Genomic DNA, 18,229 nt, shown 5'->3' with positions numbered 1-18,229 from the left:
TGGGTGCAGCGTGTGGGAGTTCCTGGGTGCAGCGTGTGGGAGCCCCTGGGTGCAGCATGTGGGAGCCCCTGGGTGCAGCGTGTGGGAGCTGCTGGGTGCAGCGTGTGGGAGCCCCTGGGTGCAGCGTGTGGGAGTTCCTGGGTGCAGCGTGTGGGAGTTCCTGGGTGCAGCGTGTGGGAGTTCCTGGGTGCAGCGTGTGGGAGTTCCTGGGTGCAGCGTGTGGGAGTTCCTGGGTGCAGCGTGTGGGAGTTCCTGGGTGCAGCGTGTGGGAGCCCCTGGGTGCAGCGTGTGGGAGTTCCTGGGTGCAGCATGTGGGAGCCCCTGGGTGCAGCGTGTGGGAGTCTGTGGGTGCAGCGTGTGGGAGTTCCTGGGTGCAGCGTGTGGGAGTTCCTGGGTGCAGCGTGTGGGAGCCCCTGGGTGCAGCGTGTGGGAGTCTGTGGGTGCAGCGTGTGGGAGTTCCTGGGTGCAGCGTGTGGGAGTTCCTGGGTGCAGCGTGTGGGAGCCCCTGGGTGCAGCGTGTGGGAGTTCCTGGGTGCAGCGTGTGGGAGCCCCCGGGTGCAGCGTGTGGGAGTTCCTGGGTGCAGCGTGTGGGAGTTCCTGGGTGCAGCGTGTGGGAGCCCCTGGGTGCAGCGTGTGGGAGTTCCTGGGTGCAGCGTGTGGAAGTTCCTGGGTGCAGCGTGTGGGAGTCTGTGGGTGCAGCGTGTGGGAGTTCCTGGGTGCAGCGTGTGGGAGTTCCTGGGTGCAGCGTGTGGGAGCCCCTGGGTGCAGCGTGTGGGAGCCCCTGGGTGCAGCGTGTGGGAGTTCCTGGGTGCAGCATGTGGGAGTTCCTGGGTGCAGCGTGTGGGAGCCCCTGGGTGCAGCATGTGGGAGTTCCTGGGTGCAGCGTGTGGGAGCCCCTGGGTGCAGCGTGTGGGAGTTCCTGGGTGCAGCGTGTGGGAGCCCCTGGGTGCAGCGTGTGGGAGCCCCTGGGTGCAGCGTGTGGGAGTTCCTGGGTGCAGCGTGTGGGAGTTCCTGGGTGCAGCGTGTGGGAGCCCCTGGGTGCAGCATGTGGGAGTCTGTGGGTGCAGCGTGTGGGAGTTCCTGGGTGCAGCTTGTGGGAGCCCCTGGGTGCAGCATGTGGGAGTCTGTGGGTGCAGCGTGTGGGAGTTCCTGGGTGCAGCTTGTGGGAGCCCCTGGGTGCAGCGTGTGGGAGCCCCTGGGTGCAGCGTGTGGGAGTTCCTGGGTGCAGCGTGTGGGAGTTCCTGGGTGCAGCGTGTGGGAGTTCCTGGGTGCAGCGTGTGGGAGTTCCTGGGTGCAGCGTGTGGGAGCCCCTGGGTGCAGCGTGTGGGAGCCCCTGGGTGCAGCGTGTGGGAGTTCCTGGGTGCAGCGTGTGGGAGTTCCTGGGTGCAGCGTGTGGGAGTTCCTGGGTGCAGCTTGTGGGAGCCCCTGGGTGCAGCATGTGGGAGCCCCTGGGTGCAGCGTTTGGGAGTTCCTGGGTGCAGCGTGTGGGAGCTGCTGGGTGCAGCGTGTGCGAGCCCCTGGGTGCAGCGTGTGGGAGTCCCTGGGTGCAGCGTGTGCGAGCCCCTGGGTGCAGCGTGTGGGAGCCCCTGGGTGCAGCGTGTGGGAGCTGCTGGGTGCAGCGTGTGGGAGTTCCTGGGTGCAGCGTGTGCGAGCCCCTGGGTGCAGCGTGTGGGAGCTGCTGGGTGCAGCGTGTGGGAGCCGCTGGGTGCAGCGTGTGGGAGCTGCTGGGTGCAGCGTGTGGGAGCCGCTTGGTGCAGCGTGTGGGAGTTCCTGGGTGCAGCGTGTGGGAGTTCCTGGGTGCAGCGTGTGGGTGCTCCTGGGTGCAGCGTGTGGGAGCCCCTGGGTGCAGCGTGTGGGAGTTCCTGGGTGCAGCGTGTGCGAGCCCCTGGGTGCAGCATGTGGGAGCCCCTCGGTGCAGCATGTGGGAGCCCCTGGGTGCAGCGTGTGGGAGTTCCTGGGTGCAGCGTGTGGGAGCCCCTGGGTGCAGCGTGTGGGAGCCCCTGGGTGCAGCGTGTGGGAGTTCCTGGGTGCAGCGTGTGGGAGTTCCTGGGTGCAGCGTGTGGGAGCCCCTGGGTGCAGCGTGTGCGAGCCCCTGGGTGCAGCGTGTGGGAGCTGCTGGGTGCAGCGTGTGGGAGCCGCTTGGTGCAGCGTGTGGGAGTTCCTGGGTGTCACTGCAATCTATGGTAAGAACATCTGCAGTAAGTGTCTGCAGCTTGAGGAACTTCGGCTCAGCGTTAATGAGCTGGAGGCTGAGCTGCAGACATTGCGATGCTGCAGGGTGGGGCAAAGTTACGTGGACACTTTGTTCCAGAAGGCAGTCATCCCCCACTTAGGTTAGCACCATCTGATTTGGCCAGTGGTCAGGGAGAGGAGGGTGTGACTGTGACACATGCAAGTATGAGGATCAAGAAGGTGGGAGTGGAGGAGCCTCAGCCCATGCAAGTGACCAACAATCTTGAGGTTCTCGCAGCTGGTATGGACAAGAATAAGGGTTGCAGTGTGGATGTGCACGCTGACCACGGCACCATGGTACAGGATGCCATTCAAGTTGGGGGGGGAGAGTTAAAAGGAATGTAGTTTTAGGGGACAATATAGTCAGGGGGGAGGACACTGTTCTTTGCAGCTGAGAGTGAGAATCTGGAAGGTTCTGTGTCTGCCCGTTCGGTGCCTGGGTTTGCGACTTCTGCTCAGGGCTGGACTGGAACTTGCAGTGGGAGGGGGAGGATCCAGTTGTCGTGGTCCATGTAGGTACCAACGACATAGGCAGAACTAGGAAAGAGGTTCTGCATAAAGAGTACGAGGAGCTAGGCACTAAATTAAAAAGCTGAACCTCAAAGTTCGTGACCTTCATGATTTCTCGATTATTTTCTAAGTCAGATGCAAAATGGCGTGGGGTAAATAAGGTGAGTGCATGGTTGAAAGATTGGCATGGAAGAAGTGGGTTCATGGGGTCCTGGTACTTGTACTGGGGCAAGTGAAGGCTGCACCATTGGGACGATCCACACCTGAACCATGCTGGGACTGGTGTTCTAGCGAGCCACATAACTAGGGAACTCGAGAGGGTTTTAAACTAAATAGTTGGGGCAAGAGATCAAATTTGGGAAGGTGTGGTGAACCAAAGAGTCAAGACAAGGCAAGAGAGACAGGTATTAATATGGGAAATGATAAACAGACTGTGACTGGAAGGAACAGAGAGTACAAATCTAAGAGTAAATCAGCAGATAACGCTGGAGCTTACGAAGATAATAAAAGGACAAAACTAAAGGCTCTTTATTTGAATGCACGTTGCACTTGAAGCAAAATAGATGAACTGATAGCGCAAATAGAAATAAATAAGTACGATCTGATAGTCATTACAGACACATGGCTACAGGGTGATATGGATTGGGACCTGAATGTTGAAGGGTACATGACATTTAGGAAGGACAGGAAGCGAGGAAAAGGTGGAGGGGTGGCTCTGTTAATGAACGATATTAGCACAGTAAAGAGGGATGACCTAAGTTCTGGAAACCAGGATGTAGACGCGGTTTGGGTAGAGATGAGAAATCAAAAAGGCAAAAAGTCACTTGTGTGGAGTGGTGTACAGGCCCCTTTAACAGTAACCACATGGTAGGACAGGGTATATAGGAAGAAATAGTGGAAGATTGTCAGAAAAGTAGAGTGATAATCATGGAGGAATTCATTCTGCATATAGGGCAGAAACCTCCTCCCATCGTAAACTCCCACTGTCGTAAAATTCTGCCCATAAGATCCTGAGGGGACTTGAGAGGGTGGATGTGGAAAGGGTGTTTCTTCTTCTGGGAGAATCTAGAACAAGGGGGCACTGTTTAAAAATAAGGAATCGCTCATTTAAGACAGAGATTAGGAGAGTTTTTTTTCTCTCAGAGGGTTGTGACTCTTTGGAACTCTCTTCCTCAAAGATCATTGGAAGCAGAGTCTTTGGATATTTTTTAAGGCAGAGGTAGATAGATTCTTGATAAATGAGGGGTGAAAGGTTACAGAAGGTAGGTGAGAATGTGGAGTTGAGCTTGCAGTCAGATCAGCCAAGATCTTATCGAATGGTGGAGTAGGTTCGAGGGGCCAAGTGGCCTACTCTTGCTCCTAATTTTTATCCTTGTAAGTAACCACATCGCTGTGGATCTGAAGTCACATACAGGCTTAACTAAGGTAAGGATGGCAGATTTCCTTCCCTAAGAGGCCCAGATGAGTTTTGACAACAATTGGTGATAGTTTTATGGTCACCATTTCTGAGACTAGCTTTCAAATCCAGATTTTATTAATTGAATTTAAATTCCACCAGCTGCCGTGGGGATCTTGAATTCATGTCCACAGAGCCTGACCCTCTGGAATACCAGCCCAGTGACGGCACCCTTACATCACAAACTCCCCCATGTCCCATAGTTCAAAAATTTTAAAAATGCATTTATGTACCATTTGTGTAATTGCACCATCAAATGGAACTTCCAACGGAATTTCCATGGCCCCCACCCCCTTTTGTAAGTTGCTGGTAAGAAAGTCATCCATATAGCATCTTCCAAATCCTCAGTATGACTCTAATGAAATGGCCAGACACATGGCAGATGAGGTTTAATGCAGAGATGTGTGAAGCGCTACATTTTAGAAGGAAGAATGAGACAAGTTGAACAGGCTATCCTAGATTTGGTGTTGTGCAATGAGAAGGGGTTAATTAATAATCTTGTTGTGTGGGGTCCTTTAAGGAAGAGTGATCATAATATGCTAGAATTCTTCATGAGCATGGAAGGTGAAGTAGTCCGATCTGAAACCAGGGTCCTAAGTCCAAACAAAGAAAACTACGAAGGTATGGGGGGTGAGTTGGCTATGATAGATTGGGGAACTTCATATAAAAGGCATGACGGTGGATAGGCAATGGTTAATACTTAAGGAACAAATGTATGCATTGCAATTGTTATACATTCCTTTCTGGTGCCAAAACACAACGGTTAAAGTGGCCCAACCAAGGCTAACAAAAAAAATTATGGATAGTTTTATATCCAAAGAGAAGCCATATAAAGTTGGTAGAAAAAGTAGCAAGCCCGAGGATTGGGAACTGTTTAGAATTCAGCAAAGGAGGACCAAGAGATTGATTAAGAGGAGAAAAATAAAGAATGAGAGTAAACTTGCAAGGAACATAAAAGCGGACTGTAGAAGTTTTTATAAATATGTAAACAGAAAAAGACTAGTGAAGACAAACGTAGGTCCCTTACTGTCCAAAATGGAAGAATTTATAATGGAGAACAAGGAAATGGCAGAGCAATTAAACAACTACTTTAGTTCTGTCTTCACAGAGGAAGACATAAATAACTTCCCAGCAATGCTAGGGAACCAAACATCTAGTGAGAAGAGGAATTGAAGGAAATTAGCATTAGTAAAAAATGGTGCTGGAGAAATTATTGGGACTGAAAGCCAATAAGTCGCAGGGCCTGATAATTTACATCCTAGGGTACCAAAGAAGGTGGCCATGGAAATTGTGCACGCGTTGATTGTCATCTTCCAAAATTGTATAGATCCTGGAACAGTCCTAGCAGAATTGAAGGTGGCAAATGTAACACCACTATTTAAAAAAGGAGGGAGGGAGAAAACAGGGAATTACAGTTAGCCTAACATCAGTAGTTGGGAAAATGCTAGAGTCTATTATATAGGATGTGATAACAGGATACTTAGAAAATAACAATGGGGTTAGACAAAGTCAATATGGATTTATGAAAGGGATATCAAGCTTGACAAACCTACTGGAGTTTTTTTAAGAACATAACTAGAAGAATAGATAAGGGAGAACCTGTGGATGCGGTGTATTTGGATTTGATAAAGTCCCACATAAAAGGTTATTGTGCAAAATCAAAGCACATGGGATTGGGAGTAATATATTGGCATGGATTGAGAATTGGTTGACAGACAGATGAGTAGGAATAAATGGGCTTTTTTTGGAGTTGCAGGCGGTGACTAGTGGGGTACCATAGGGATCATTCCTTGGGCCCCAGCTACTAACAATATATCCCAATGATTTGGATGAGGGAACCAAATGTAATATTTCCAAGTTTGCTGATGACATGAAGCTTGGTGGGAATGTGAGCGGTAAGGAGGATGTAAAGAGGCTTCAAGGTGATTTAGACAAGTTGAGTAAGTGGGCAACAAAATGGCAGATGCAGTATAACGTGGGTAAGTGTGAAGTTATCCACTTTGGTAGGAAAAACAGAATGGCAGAGTATTATTGAAATGGCGATAGATTGGGGAAAGGCTGACGTACAAAGAGACCTGGGTGTCCTTGTACACCAATCGTTGAAAGCAAGCATGCAGGTGCAGCAAGCAGTTAAGAAGGCAAAAGGTATGTTGGCCTTCATTTCGAAAGGACTTGAGTACAGGAACAAGGATGTCTCACTGCAACTGCACAGGGCTTTGCTGAGACCACACCTGGAGTATTGTGTGCAGTTTTGGTCTCCTTACCTAAGAAAGGATATACTTGCCATAGAGAGAGTGCAGCGAAGGTTCACCAGACTGATTCCTGGGATGGCAGGATTGTCGTATGAGGAGAGATTGGGTCAACTTGGCCTGTATTCACTGGAGTTTAGAAGGATGAGAGGGGATCTCATTGAAACGTATAAAATTCTGACAGGGCTGGGAAGACTGGATGCAGGGATGATGTTTCCTCTGGCTGGGGGGGGGGCTCGAACAAGGGGTCACAGTCTCAGGATACGGGGTAGACCATTTAGGACTGAGATGAGGAGAAATTTCTCCACTCAGAGGGTGATGAACCTGTGGAATTCTCTACCACAGAAGGGTGTGGAACCCAAATCACTGAAACATATTTAAGAAAGAAATAGATAGATTTCTGGACACTAAAGACATCTAGGAGTATGGGGAGAGAGCGGGAGTATGGCGATGAGATAGAGGATCACCCATGGTCATATTGAATGGTGGAGCAGGCTCGAAGGGCTGGATGACCTAGTCCTGCTCCTATTTTCTATGTTTATATAAAAATGGTATAAGTTTCAAGACAGTGCAGAAACAAACTTGAGGGTGTGTGTACACAAATCTTTGAAAGCTAAGGGAAGATTTATTAGAGGTGTTGAATAGAATAAATTAGAAGAAACTTTGCGCTGGCAGGTCACAGAGAGTGCAGATTAAAGATAAATGGCAAAAGAACCTAGCAGGATGAAAAATGTTTTCACACAGGTGAGTTGTTGTGACCAGGAATGCAGTTCCTGGAAGGACAGTGGAATCAGATTCAATAGTAACTTTGAAACAGGAATTGAATACATAATCGAACGGAAAGAAAGGAGATTGCAGGGCTAAGGGGAAAGAATAGGAGACATAGGACGAGTAGGAGACATAGGACGAGTTGGATAGCTCTTTCGAAAGAGCACAGGCACAATGGGCTGAATGGCCTCCCTTCTGTGCTGTAAGTTTGCATGGGAGTCATGCACTTTCTGAAATAACTGAGAAATTAGTAGAAGGAACAGAGATAGCAAACACGTAACATTCATTTGGGTTGAGGGTTAAGGCTGGGGTTATGACAAAGCATTAAGCGTGATCAGTAGATCTGATTTAGTAGAAAGTAGTTCCTGTTTTTCTGTTTATTACAATTGACGGAACAGCTTCCTTTAAGCAGTTTCACTGAAAAATGTATATGCCGAGATTAAATATTCCCAGAAAACAGGAAAAATAGCAATGATGGGAAATTGTCCCATATCCTGTCAATGAAAGGTCCTTGCACTCCTCTACACTCTGACAAAGCAGCTGAACATTGAGATAAATACAAGTCCTTTGGCTGAATACACTGAGCCTTTCAATCCACGGGCCAGTTAAAACCTTTTGAGGCTGTGATAAGTTATGAGAACCAGGAAGCGAGCAGAGAAATAATCAGTCAAATAGGCAAGAATCAACGAGGTGGAATTAAATTGTGAATCGGACCTGGAGTTGTTCCAGTGTGATCCTGGAGATGAGGAAAGTTCAGTACCACTGACAAACTGAGAATGTTGGCTGATTACTTTTGTAAATAAAAACCGTGTGTTTTAAGGGACATATACAACAATCCCAATAACGGAATAACTTCTATTTAGATAGCGCCTCAGCATGTCCCAAAGCGATTTACAACCAATGAAGTGCTTTTGAAGTGTCCTCACTGTTGTGCTGTAGCAGCAGTTTAGACACCGCAAGCCCCTGCAAACAGCACTGTGATAGTGACCAGATAAACTGAATCAGTTATGTTGATTGAAGGATAAATATTGTCCAAGACCTCAGGGTAACTCCCCTGTTCTTCTTCAGAATAGTGTTGTGGCATCTTTTTACATCTACCTGAGAGGGTAGATGGACCCTCGTTTTAACACCTGATCAAGGAGGCAGCAACTCTGACAGTGTAAGCACTGCACTGGAACGTCTTGATTTTTGTGCTCGAGTCCTGGGGCGGAACTTAATGCCCTCCCCCTGTGGTTTGGAGGGGGATTACCATTGACTGGAAACCGAATTAGACCTGCCATATAAATACTGTGGCTACAAGAGCAGGTCAGAGACTGGGTTTTCTCTGGAGAGTAACTCACCTCCTGACTCCTCAAAGCCTGTCCACCATAAGACCATAAGACATAGGAGCAGAAGTAGGCCATTCAGCTCATCGAGTCTGCTCCACCATTTAATGAGATCATGGCTGATCTGATAATCCTCAAATCCACTTTCCTGCCTTTTCCCCATAACCCTTGATTCCTTTGCTAATTAAAAATATGTCTATCTCAGCCTTGAATTGCTGTAGCGTGGCCGAGTTGTGCTATTAATGATAGAATTGATCTGCAGACACTTCTTAGGTGGAAGCATTAAGTTTATTTACAATGTGCTCAGCAGCAACTACACGTGTGCTTTCATCTCCAACTCTAACTATAAACTGACTGCTGAGGTAACTTGCACTACTCTCCTATTGGTTACTACAGATCATGTGATCTTCCTTAACAAGTATTATTCTTAAAAGTACATTGCACACTAAATAAAACCATAATTACTACATTCCTCCCCCTTTAACTCGGCTATACATATTATATTTACAAGTACATATTTTTCAAGCTAGCGTAATATTTATACTGGGTAAGGAATTTACAAGTTCAGTCTTTCAGGTGGTTCCTGGTCTGTGTGGAATGTCACAGCTCCACAGCTTCAGATTCTTTATCAGGAACCTCCTTTCCTGGAGTTGCCCAAACATCAGGTGCTTTGGTGGGCACTTGCAGTTCTGTATCCTCAACTCTTACAGGAACATCAGACATGTCTGTCCTGGGGTGAGCATCCTCAACAGGAAACGTAGACCTGGTCATGATCACTGGTGGAACCATAACTTGATGATTTGTCTCTTCCTTAAATGGTCCACATGTTTATGGATGATCCAGCCTTCCATCTCCACATGGGAAGATAGAGGTCCAGTCATTGCACTTATTTCACCCGGTAATAACTTTTGTCCTTCTCTGAAGTTTTTCACATATACTGGCTCTCTCACAGTAAATTTCCTCTCACAACTATGCCAGTCATGTCTAGTTCCCTGGCCTCCCTGACTCCTTTCCACCTTCCCCTCTAAATTCGGCATTATTAAGCCCAATCTAGTTCTGAGACAGCGTTTCAACAATAAATCCGCAGGTGTGACATCTGTTGTTGGGTGAGGGGTGGTCCTGAAATGAAAAAGAAAGCATGCTGGCTTGGTTGTCAAGAAATCAGCAGTTAGCTTTCTCAAGCCTGTCTCACACATTTGATCTGCCCATTTAACCAGTCCATTTGAGCAAGGGTTGTACGGTGCAGTTTTCACATGAGTGATACCATTGAAGGTGATAACCCGTTGAAACTCAGCGCTCGTAAATGCCGTGCCATTATTGGAAATGACTATGTCTTGTAGTCTGTGAATGGCAAGACTCTGACGTAGTTTCTTAATTGTAGCGGCCGACGTTGGTGACTTCACCTTATATATGTCCAACCATTTTGAATGAACATTGACAATGAGCAGAAACATTGTTCCCAGGAAAGGTCCAACGTAGTCAACATGTAACAGCACCCAGGGTCTATCTGACCACTCCCATGGGTGTAATGGAGCTGTCACTGGCAACTTTTGCAGTTGCTGACATTGCACTCAGTGCTTTACTAAACTCTCTGTTTCACCATCCATCCCAGGCCACCATAGATAACTGCGTGCTATGGTCTTCATTCGGGAAATTCCTGGATGGGAACTGTGTAGTTCAATTAAAAGTGGCTCCCTTCCCTTTGGAGGAACTATCGCTCGTGCTCCCCACAATAAGATGTCACCCTGGCTGGTTATTTCATGTCTTCTGTTGAAGCACAGTTTCATTTCATCAGACACAGGCTCCTGTGACCAACCATGAAGTACATGTTCTCGTATTTGAAATAAGACTGGGTCCTGACTTGTCCAGACTCTGATCTGTCGAGCACATACCAGCAAGGAATCTAAGAAATTTAACAGTAAAACAAGTTCCTGTGAGACTAGGACATGCTTATCATTTCCTGGTAAAGGCAAACGACTAAGGACATTGGCATTTGTGATTTGATTGCCAGGCCTATGTATGAAAGTGTATTCGTATGCTGCCAGAATTAAAGCCCTTCGTTGTATTCTTGCTGAGGCTAAGGGTGGTGTGGTAACTATGGCTATATTTGATGTGCAGTATACCTTTAAGGAGGATGTATAATGGAAGATCACATGATCTTGTATAACCAATGGTAGAGTAGTGTGGGCTTACTCTGTCGTCAGTTGGAAGTCTGTAGTCTGCAAGTGAGCAGCAGAAGTAAATAGTTTAATGTAGAAGCACACGTGTAGCTGCTGAATGTTATATAAATAAACAGTATGTGGTTCATCTAAGAAGTGTCTGCAGGACCAATCTATTTAAAAAACCAAAACAAAAACAAAAAGAGAAATACCTGGAAAAACTCAGCAGGTCTGGCAGCATCGGGGGAGAAGAGTACAGTAGACGTTTTGAGTCCTCATCTGTTGAAGGGTCATGAGGACTTGAAACATCAACTGTGCTCTTCTCCGCCGATGCTGCCAGATCTGCTGAGTTTTTCCAGGTATTTCTGTTTTTGTTTTTGTTTTGGATTCCCAGCATCCACAGTTCTTTGCTTTTATATCCAAAATACCAACTCGGTCACCCAGCAACAATGCGCAGGTGTGATTCACAAGTCACAACAAATTGGCGACGAAAATCACAATAAATTGGCGATGAGGATCACAATAAATTGGTGGCAAGGATAAAGCCGGGATAAAATGGAGAGAAAACATGGAGGAAACACAGGACAATGAGGACAAAGCGATGGTCAAAAGTGAACGTAGAACAAACAATGTCGAGAGTATATTCACCGAGGAAACCAAAAGAATCGAAATTGGGCTGTGCCTCGCACAGTCGGAATGAGTAGGTGTTTTCGTTCAATTCGTCGCAGGAAGACCCTCAAAGCTTGGCTCAATTCAGGAGAGTTGATCCATTCAATACAGCCACGGACGATCGGGCTCATTATATTGAACGCCTTGCGTTCCATTTTCAAGCATCGAGATTATGGGGGAAGAGAAGAGGCTGGCAATCCTCTTGCCAATATGTGGGATTGAAGCCTAAGGCTTAATTCGAAAGTTTGATTCAAAGAACTTGGATGAATTGGTGGGTCTCGCGAAGGGTCATTATCAGCCAAACCCCCTCAGTAACGATGCAACATTTCAAGTTTAATTCAAGGAATAGAGCCCCCCCAGAGAGACAATAGCTTGTTATATGGCAAGTTTGAAACAGTTAACATAATATTGCGAGTTTGTTGACAGATCGTTTAGTGTGCGGTGTGAATGAGGATACGATTCAGAAGAGATTACTCCCTGAAACAAATTTGGGTTTTAGGAAGATGCTGGAGATAGCGCTGGCCATGGAAAGCAGAGTCAGGGATTCAAACGCCATACAGGGAGCGCAAAATGGCCCTGTCCTCCACATTGGGAGGGAAGCCCCAGCTGAAAAGGGCATGAAAATACAAGGAAAGGGCGTGAAAATACAAGGCTCTGCGGGGAAGCAGGAAACAGCCACCGCTAACAGAAAAACTTTAAAAATCGATCCCGCAGCAAAAATACGGAATTGTGGTAACAGAGGTGGAAACAAGCAGGTTAGTAACAATTGGCAGTTTAAAAAAAAATGAATGTTTTGCTTGTCATCGAAATGGACACATAATTGAGACAGTGCAAGGAAAGAATCAGGCACCCATTCAGGCAAAAGATAAAACCTCAAGAAATTTACAGTGTGGAGGAGCCTGAAGCAACAAATTAAGATGTTTATTCATTATTTAATTTGGAGGTAGGGAAAACAGAACCAATTTATGTAACAGTAAAAGTGAATGGCAGACCTATTCATATGGAATTGGAAACAGGAGCATCCACTGCAGTGACTGGTGAGCATACCTCCTGATAGCTGAAGAATGGAGAACATGACCTAAATTTAAAACAAACTGATGCCAAATTAAGAACATACACAGGAGAAGATACTCAAGTCAGAGGCTTAAGTAGAATTACTGCCAATTACCGAAGCTACCTGTGTTGGTATCGAGAGGCAGAGAACCAAACCTACTAAGACCAAACTGGCTGAGGGAAATCAACCTTGATTTGTCACAGGGGATTCCAAAAGGAAGCTGAAAACTTTCCTGTTCCAGAAAAGGAGTGTGTAAAAACCCAGATACCTAAAGAAACGCAGGATGTTTCAAGCAAAGGCAGGGTAGGACAGCAAAAAGAACAAGGAGAGACCATCCTGAGGGACAGAGTCCGAGTCGAGGTGAACAACCTCCAAAAGAAAAGTGAAAACCCGCTGAAAGGCCTTCACACACGACCAATTTCCCCCCTGTCTAAGTTTGGACCTCTGGAAAAGTATGAAGAGAAACAGGAAGAGTTCTGCACTTCTCCAAGTAAAATGAAGGATGAGTTGGCAGAGAAGACAATGCTCAGTTTTCCAGGAGGCAGTATGCCAATGCAAAACAGAGATGGAAGAGCTGCAGAAGCAGCTGCCTGAAGCTAAAGAGGCTTTGGAGACAAAGGTTGCAGAATTTACCATGAAGCAGGCAAATGATAAAATTCTGGGAAACTAAACCATTGAGTTCCCTCAAGAAGTGCTTGCGTCTGAGAGTAGTGAAGCCAATTTGGAAATTGAGAAGAAGGCTGGAAATAAAGTCAGTGTTAGAAAGAAAAAGGTCTATTGAAAGAAGAAACAGAAATGCAGTGATGCCCTGGAGCTGAGATGCTTGATCTTCAACAATCAAAAACCATCTTCCTTTCTGCTAGGTATGACTCCAACTAGTGAGAGTTTTTCCCCTGATTCCCATGGACTCCAGGGCTCCTTAATCCACATTCGGTCAAATGCTGCCTTGATGTTAAGAGCAGTTACTCTCGCAGTAACAGAATAATATCATTGATCCTGATAGTGTACAAGTATGCTTTTGTATTTCCTGTACATAAAAAGCAGGACAAATCCAACCTGGCCAATTACTGCTCCATCAGTCTACTCTCGGTCATCAGTAAAATGATGGAAGGGGTCATTAACAGTGCTATCAAGCGGCACTTGCTTAGCAATAACCTGCTCACTGAAACTTAGTTTGGGTTCCACCAGGGACACTCAGCTCCTGACCTCATTACAGCCTTGGTTCAAACATGGAAAGAAGAGCTGAACTCCAGAGGTGAGGTGAGAGTAACTGCTCTTAACATCAAGGCAGCATTTGACCGAATGTGGATTAAGGAGCCCTGGAGTCCATGGGAATCAGGGGAAAAACTCTCACTAGTTGGAGTCATACCTAGCACAAAGGAAGATGGTTTTTGATTGTTGAAGATCAATCATCTCAGCTCCAGGGCATCACTGCAGGAGTTCCTCAGGGCAGTGTCCTCAGCCCAACCATCTTCAGCTGCTTCATCAATGACCTTCCTTCCATCATAAGGTCAGAAGTGGGGATGTTCGCTGATGATTGCACAATGTTCAGCACCATTTGTGACTCCTCAGAATCTGAAACAGTCCATGCCCAAATGCAGCAAGACCTGTACAATATCCAAGCTTGGGCTGACAAGTGACAAGTAACATTTGTGCCACACAAGTGACCATCTCCAACAAGAGAGAACCCTACCATTGCCCCTTGATGTTCAATAGCATTACCATCACTGAATCTCCCACTATCAACATCCTGGGGGTTACCATTGACCAGAAACTAAACTGGACTAGCCATATAAATACTGTGGCTACAAGAGCAGTTCAGAAGCTTGGAATCCTGCGGTGATTAACTCACCTCCTCGAAGTCTGTCCACCATCTACAAGGCACAAGTCAGGAGTGTGATAGAATACTCCCCACTTGCCTGGATGAGTGCAGCTCCCACAACACTGAAGAAGCTGGACACTGTCCAGGACAAAGCAGTCCATTTGATTGGCACCACATCCATAAACATTCACTCCCTCCACCACTGGCGCACAGTAGCAGCAGTGTGTACCATCTACAAGATGCACTGCAGGAATTCACCAAGGTTCCTTAGACAGCACCTTCCAAACCCATGACCACTACCACCTAGAAGGACAAGGGAAGCAGATAGATGGGAACATCACCACCTGAAAGTGCCCTCCAAGCCACACATCACCCTGACTTGGAAATATATCACCGTTCCTTCACTGTCACTGGGTCAAAATCCTGGATCTCCCTCCCTAACAGCACTGTGGGTGTACCTACACCACATAGACTGCAGCGGTTTAAGAAGGCAGCTCACCACCACCTTCTCAAGGGCAACTAGGGATGGGCAATAAATGGTGGCCCAGCCAGTGAAGCCCACATCCCATGAATGAATTAAATAAAAACCATAGGCCTGGAAGTCAAATTGTAAACGCTGATGCACTGAGTCATTTGCCCTTACAAGAAAAAGAAAAGGATGTCCCAGTTCCACAAGAACTAGTTTTATTGTTAAGTTTCTTAGATTCATCGCTGGTATGTGCTAGACAGGTCAGAGACTGGACAAGTTGAGACCCAGTCTTATCCAAAGTACAAGAACAAGTGCTTTATGATTGGCCACAAGAGCCTGTATCTGCTGAAATGAAACTATATTTAACAGAAGACATGAAATAACCAGCCAGGGTGGTATCTTATTGTGGGGAGCATGAGTGATTGTTCCCTCAAAGGGATGAAAGCCATTGTTAATTGGACTACACAGTGCACATGCAACAATTTCCCGAATGAAGACCATAGCACGCAGCTATCTATGGTGGCCTGGGATGGATGGCGATATAGAGAGCTTAATGAAGAATTGTGTACAGTTGCAGCAATTGCAACAGTTACCCTCAACAGCTCCATTACACTCTTGGCCAGGAAGACCATGGGTACAATTACACATTGACTATGCGGGTCCTTTCATGGGAACAATGTTTCTGCTCATTGTTGGTACCCAGTCAAAATGGAAGGACATATCTGAGATGAAATCACCAATGTCGACTGCTACAATTGAGAAGCTACATCAAAGTTTTGCCATCAATGGACTACCAGAGGTGGTTGTATCTGATAATGGCACGGCATTTATAAATGCTGAGTTTCAGCAGTTTATCAGCCTCAACAGCATCACTCACGTGAACACTTCACCGTACCATCTTCTTCAAACGGACTGGCTGAAAGAGCAGTTCAATTGTTCAAGTCAGGCATGAAAAAGTTAAATGGAGATTCCTTAGCAACCAGGCTAGCATGCTTTCTTTTTCATTGTAGGGCCACCCCTCACACGCCAACCTGCGGAATTATTAATGAAACATCATCTCGGGACGAGATTGAGCTTAATAATGCCGAATTTAGGGGTGAAGGTGGAAAGGAGTCAAGGCAGTCAGAAAGCTGGACACAGCTGGCATAGTCATGAGAGGAAGTTTACCATGGGAGAGACGGTATATGTGAAACACTTTGGAGAGGGACCAAAATGGTTACTGGGTGAAATAAGTGCAGTGACTCGACCTCTGTCTTACCATGTGAAGGTGGAAGGTCGAGTCATATGGAGACATGTGGATAATTTGAGGAAGAGGGAGACAAATCATCAAGAAGTTATTCCATTAGTGTTCATGACTGGGTCAATGTTTCCTGTTGAGAGAACTCAACTGCATACAGATGTGACTGAAGTGTCTTTTGTACCTGCAAGAGTTGAGGAAACAGATTTGCAGGTGTCCGCCGACGAACTTAATGTTCAGACAACTCCAGAGAAGGAGGTTCCTAATAAAGCATCTGAAGTTGTAGAGCTGAGATGTTCTACACACACAAGGAAACTGCCAGAAAGACTGAATTTGTACATTACTTAGCTGTGTAAATACTTTGCTAATTTGAAAAAATTTGTAATTGTAAATGCAAAATGTATGTTCCGAGTAAAGGGAGAAGGATGTGGTAACTATGGTTATATTTGATGTGCAGCATACCTTTAGGAAGGATGTATAATGGAAGATCATATGATCTTGTATAACCAATGGTAGAGTAGAGCGAACTTACTCTGTGGTCAACTGGAAGTCTGTAGTCTGCAAATGAGCAGTGGAAGTATGTAGATAGAGTTTGGTGTGGAAGCACACACGTGTAGCTGCTGAGTATCATGTAAATAAACAGCATGTGGTTCACCCAACAAGTGTCTGCAGGACTACTCTATCTAAAATACCAATTCGGCCACCCACCAACAGCGTGCAGGTGTGATTCATAATTTACAAAAAATTGGTGTAGAAAATCATATAAGTGGTATAGCCTAGTCCTCACTAAACAATCCTAGCAATGGTTTGAGGTCTGAAACAATTGTAAAATGGTGGCCATATACATACTGGTGAAATTTCTTGACACCAAAGATGATAGACAGGACTTCTTCCTCTATCTGTGAGTATTCCTTTTCCACTGTGGTGAGCATTTTTGATATGTAGCCTACTTACAATATATTCAGCAGCAGCTACACGTGTGATTTCAACTCCAACTCTGACGCTACACTGACTGCTGTGGTAGTCTACACTACTCTCATATTGGTTACTACAGATCATGTGATCTTCCTTAACAAATATTATTCTTATAGATACATTGTGTACTAACTAAAACTATAATTACTACATGAATATTCTTAACAACCCAGCCTCCACCACCCTCTGTGGTAAACAATTCTACAGATTCACTACTCTCTGAGGGAAGAAATTCCTCCTCATCTCTATCTTAAACAGGTAACCCCTTACTCTGAGATTATGCCCTGTGTCCTAGACTCTCCCACAAGGGGAAACAACCTTTCAGCATCTACCCTTCTTGTATGTTTCAATAAGGTCGCCTCTCATTCTTCTAAACTCCAATGAGTACAGACCCAACCTACTCAACCTCTCCTCATAAGAAAATCCCTCCATACCTGGGATCAACCTAGTGAACCTTCTCTGGACTGCCTCCAAAGCCAGTATTTCATTCCTTAGATAAAGGGACCAAAAATGTTCACAGTATTCTAGGTGTGGTCTAACTAGTGCCTTGTATAGTTTTAGTAAGACTTCGCTATTTTTATACTCACTCCCTTTGAAATAAAGGCTGACATTCCATTTGCCTTCCCTATTGCCTATTGAATTTGCATGCTTGTTTTTTGGGATTCATGCACGAGGACCCCCAAATCCCTCAGCTTTCTGCAGTCTTTCTCCATTTAAATAAAATTCAGCTCCTCCTTCCTTCCTGCCAAAGTGCATAACCTCACATTTTCCCACATTATATTCCATCTGTCAAGTTCTTGCCCACTCACTTAACCTGTCTATATCCTTCTGTAGACTCTTTGGCCGGGAATTTCTGGCCGTGTTGTGGGTGGGACCCGCTGCGGGCGAGGAGACATCCCAGCCAGGAGTCCATTGACTTGAAGCGGGACCGGAAGATCGCAGCAGTGGGCAGGTGCGGAAAATCCCGCCATTTTTGTCATCCTCACTGCTTCCCTTCCCACCTACTTTTGTATCATCCACACACTTGGTGATAGTACATTCGCTACCACCTAAAAGGCACAAGTCAGGTGTGTGATGGAATACTCCCCACTTGCCTGGGTGAGTGCAGCACCCACAACACTCAAGAACCTCAACGCTGTCCAGGACAACACAGCCCGCTCGATTGAATGTTTAAGGTGGTGGATGGGTTGCCACTCCCTTCAGCATCAACGCACAGTGGCAGTGGAGTGTACAATCTGCGAGATGAACTGCGGCAATTCAGAATTAGTTCAAATGGTAGAGCGCTTGCTTTGCATGCGAGAGGT

Source organism: Carcharodon carcharias, chromosome 21 (genome assembly GCF_017639515.1).
Source record: "Carcharodon carcharias isolate sCarCar2 chromosome 21, sCarCar2.pri, whole genome shotgun sequence".
Taxonomy (NCBI): domain Eukaryota; kingdom Metazoa; phylum Chordata; class Chondrichthyes; order Lamniformes; family Lamnidae; genus Carcharodon; species Carcharodon carcharias.
The sequence above is the reverse complement of the archived record's forward strand: the minus strand, read 5'-3'. Positions refer to the sequence as shown.